Raw genomic sequence first — 5,129 nt, forward strand, 5'->3', positions numbered from 1 at the left:
AATGTGTAACAACTAAACAGCCTAAGGATAAAGGGGAGGAGGCTGTGATACCTCAGAATCCTGGATCCTGACACTGATTGAAAGACTGTGTGATGCCTGCCAAGGGAAGCCAGGATGGCGGAGCGGGGGGCCTCTTTCTCCATTACCTCACATTAGTCCAGCCTTCATGGTAGCTCTGACAAATTTCAAACAATAATGTCAGGGGCTACCACTCAGTGAGGAAAAGGTGGAGAGTCTGTGGACAGAGGTGGTTGTTTTTTTCCTACGAGGAAGCAGGTCCTGCTCTTCCCACAATTGTTACCTCTATAGAAGACGGGACTGTGGTCATGAACCCAGTGCCTTTCACATTCTTTGAAAGCCGCATCCCTAAAGCACGTGGGCCTCTTGGTTCCCTGGAATGGGGACAGTAAAACCACTACTCCTCACACTTAGGAATCCAGTAAAAAGTAAAAGGGAGGGAGGAGGTGAGGAGGAGTATGAAACAGGCATGAAGACTTTATTTCCATTGGAGAAGCCAACACCCCTATTTCTGAGGGGATGCTCCCTTGCCTTATCATGTAGCTCTTGCATTCACTTGCTCTGATTGGCCAACAAGAATCATAAGGTTCTGCCCTGTCCTCATTCTTTACTTTTTGTCTTCCAGAATAATTTCCCTTTTCTGTTGTTCTCTTCTGTGTTTTGGAGTAGGTATGTGAATATACTGTTTCTTTGGAACTGTTTTAAATTAATCCCCTCAAGAATTCATGGGTGAATCATTCAGTATGATTCAAGAGCTTGGCTTATTATTTTTTAAAACAATTTAAATTTGCCAGTGACTTAAGGATCCCAAATTAGATCAATCTACTTTTTCATTAAACTTTTCACATCAAGAAAATGATTAGGATGCTTTAGTTTTGAAAGTGAGACACATATATTTTCTTCTAATTTGTTTTATCATCCTTATCTCATGATAAGGTACAATGATTGAGAAAGATGCCGTATCTCTGTATGTTGATTGAGTTCCTTTTAAATTTTTGGTTTAACGCCATGATTGACTGAAATAAGTACTCCATGGTCAAAAACAGGATTAGAAATAAATCTAACCCATTATGGTCCAGACAATGAGCATTTTAATGCTAAATGTTTAGTTTCATAAATGCATGCTTATCCAAGAGATGTTAACTCAGAGGGTGGTAATCCAGATTAACACAGCTTTAAGGAACCAGATTGTTTTAAAACAGAGCCAAAATATATTAAAGAGTATTAACGCATCACATTTCATAATTTTATCTGATGACATTTTTCTGGCCTGCTCCCTTAAAAGTGTGTCTGTTTCTTCTCTCCATCACCATTATTGCTCTTCAAGAGTAAAGATCTGCTCCGTGAATGTTTGCCTGCTCTAATAATCAAAGTGAGACTTTGTTCTCACTCAAATTCCACCTATAATCTGTAGTATATATTTCCAGGAAATAGATAATACATTGTAAATTTGAAACACTAAATAAAGAATAAATATATGATTAGCAGAACATTTCTTACAGGATAATAAATGTGTAATTAAATGAACCTCTCTTTCTTTTTTTATTTTTTTCCTATAGCTGTTCTCTAGCTGTATATTAACTATATTAAAGGGTATTACTTTTTGCACGGAGAAGAAAGTTGACTTCATTAAGACAAATGGACTTCCCTAAAAGAATGAGATTTATTGTGCCAAATCAAGATGAAGATGCTCTTTTAGAACTGTTTTTACTGAACTCTGATTTTTATGTTGCCATTATCATAAAGTTTTTCCTAATATTTCTTTATTATGTTTTTAGTATCTGTAGGATTTATAGTGCTGTCTCCTCTTATATCCCTGACATTGGGAATTTGAATTTTCTTTCTTTTTACCTTGATTGGTGTAGTTGGAAGTTTATCAGTTTTATTGAATTCTTTCCAATAAATAGCTTTTGGTTTTATTGATTTTCAGGGGTTTTTTTCTTTAGTTGTTTCCTACTCTTTATATTTCCTTCTTGTACTTACTTTGAGTTTGATTTATTCTTTTTTATTCTAACTTCTTAAGTTGATACTTTAGATCAACAGTGGGCAAACTTTTTCTTAAAGGATCAGATAATACATATTTTAGGCTGGTGGGCCAAAGAGTCTCTTTTGCAATTATCTGATTCAGCCGTTTTCATATAAAAGCAACCATAGACAATACATAAACAAATAGGTGTTGCTTTATTTACAAATGGGCCAACCAATGGGTCATAGTTTGATGACCTTTTCTTAAATCATTCATTTAAGACCTTTCTTCTTTTCTTTTTTTTTTTTTTTAAGATTTTATTTATTTATTTGACAGAGAGAGACACAGCGAGAGAGGGAACACAAGCAGGGGGAGTGGGAGAGGGAGAAGCAGGCTTCCTGCGGAGCAGGGAGCCCGATGTGGGGCTCGATCCCAGGACCCTGGGATCATGACCTGAGCTGAAGGCAGATGCTTAATGACTGTACCACCCAGGCGCCCCGACCTTTCTTCTTTTCTAATATAGGCATTTAAAGCTTCAAGTTTCCTTCTTGGCAACTGCTTCAGCTTATCCATAAATTGTGCTATGTTGTATTTTAACTTTCAGTGAATTCAGAATATTTTCTAGATTTCTTTATGATTTTCTGGGACTTGTGGGCTATTTAGATGTCTCTTGTTTAATTTCCAAATATTTTTGGAATTTTCAGGTTGTTTTTTGGTTATTGACTTCCAATTTAAATCCACTGGGAGTGAAAGAATATAATCTGTATGATTTTAATTTTTCTGAATTTATCTATTTGTTTTAGAGCCTAACCTGTGTCTGACCTGGTAAATGTAATACATGTTCTTGAAAATAATGTATGTTCTGCTGTTGTTGGGTGGAGTGTTCTATAGATGTTATTTAGGTCAAGTTGTTTCACAGTGTTATTCAAGGCTTCTTTATCTTTACTGATTTTCTGTCTTATTTTATCAATTACCAAGAGAGGATTGTTGATATCTCCCACATACATGTGAATTTGTTTACTTCTGTTTTTAGTTTTTCTGATTTTTGCTGCATGTATTTGAAAATTTTGTTAATGGGTACATCAAGATTGTTATGTCCTTTTTTTTAAAAAAGATTTTATTTATTTATTTGACAGAGAGAGAGTTAGCGAGAGCAGGAACACAAGCAGGAATAGTGGGAGAGGGAGAAGCAGGCTTCCCGCGGAGCAGGGAGCCTGATGCGGGGCTCTGTCCCAGGACCCTGGGATCATGACCTGAGCCGAAGGCAGCCGCTTAATGGCTGAGCCACCCAGGCACCCCTTGTTATGTCCTCTTAATGCATGTTTATCATTAGGAAATCTTCCACTTTACCCCTGGTGTTATTTATTCTTATGACATGTCTCTCTTTATCACTGGTAATCTTTGTATTAAAGTTTGCTCAGTTAACATTAATATAGCCATCCCAGCTTTCTTATGCTTAATATTTGTATATCTCTTTTAATATAGGTACTCCTACTTTGTTTTGCTCAGTGCCTGCATATCATAGACGTCCCATCCTCTTATTCTAAACTTTTAATGTATATATGTATACATATGTATATATACTTATGTGTGTGTGTATACACACACACACACACACACAAAAATATATATTTAAATTGGGCTTCTTGTATAGAGCATATGGTTAGGTCCTGCTTTTTTATTCAGGCTTACATACTTGTCTTTTAACTGGAGAATTTAGACCATATACATTTAATGTATTTATCAATATGGGTGTGTTTAAATCTGTCATCTTGTTGTTTTTATGTCTTTCCCTTTATTTCTTTCTATTTTTTACCTTTGTTTGGTTTAAGTGACAAAATGTTACTATTCTGTATTATTTCCACTATTGGTTTATAAGCTACATCTCTTTGTCTTACTTTTAGTGATTGTTATAAGTTTTATAATATCTAACTTTAAATTATCATAGTTTAATCTGAGAACTGTATTACCATATTCTTCCATTTTCCTCTTCTTGTCATTTGTGTTATTAATCTCACATTTTTTTTAAAAGATTTTATTTGTTTGACAGAGAGAGACACAGCGAGAGAGGGAATACAAGCAGAGGGAGTGGGAGAGGGAGAAGCAGGCCCCCCGCAGAGCAGGGAGCCCAATGCAGGGCTCGATCCCAGGACCATGGGACCATGCCCTGAGCCGAAGGCAGATGCCCAATGACTGAGCCACACAGGCGCCCCTAATCTCACATGTTTTACTTCTAAATATTTTATAGCCTTGAAAAAAATTGTTCTTATTTTGGCTTAAATACTTAATTACCTTTAAATGAATTAAAAAATGAATGTAAGATTTTGCATTTACCCACCTATTTATCATTTCTGTTCATTGCTCTTCATTACTCTGTGTAGATGTGAATTTACATGTGTTGTCCTTTTCCTTTAGCTTGCAGAACATTTCTTAGTTCAGTTCTTGTGACAATGAATTCTCATGCATTTTTATTTTCTGGAAAAGATTTATTTCATTTCAGATTCATTTCATTTTTGGTTTTCCTCAACATTTTATTAAACTTTTCATCAATTGACTACTTCACACCAGTCGGAATGGCTAAAATTAACTCAGGAAACAACAGATGTTGGCAAAGATGTGGAGTAAGGGGAACCCTCTTACACTGTTGGTGAGAATGAAAACTGGTGCAGCCACTCTGGAAAGCAGTATGGAGTTTCCTCAAAAGGGTGAAAATAGAACTACCCTATGACCCAGCAATTGCACTAGTAGGTATTTATCCAAAGGATACAAACATAATGAATTGAAAGGGCACCTGCACCCCAATGTTTATAGCAGCAATGTCCACAATAGCCAAACAATGGAAAGAGCCCAGATGTCCATCAACAGATGAATGGATAAAGAAGGTGTGGTATATATTAACAATGGAATATTACTCAGCCATCAAAAACTATGAAATATTGCCATTTGCAATGATGTGGGTGGAACTAGAAGGTATTATGCTAAGCAAACTACATCAGTCAGAGAAAGACAAATACCATATGATTTCACTCATATGTGGAATTTAAGAAACAAAACAGATGAACATAGGGGAAGGGAAGGAAAAATAAAATAAGATGAAAACAGAGAGGGAGGCAAACCATAGGAGACTCTTAACTATAGGAAACAA

This window comes from Leptonychotes weddellii, chromosome 3 (assembly GCF_054177405.1).
Source record: "Leptonychotes weddellii isolate Sample4059 chromosome 3, ASM5417740v2, whole genome shotgun sequence".
Taxonomy (NCBI): Eukaryota; Metazoa; Chordata; class Mammalia; order Carnivora; family Phocidae; genus Leptonychotes; species Leptonychotes weddellii.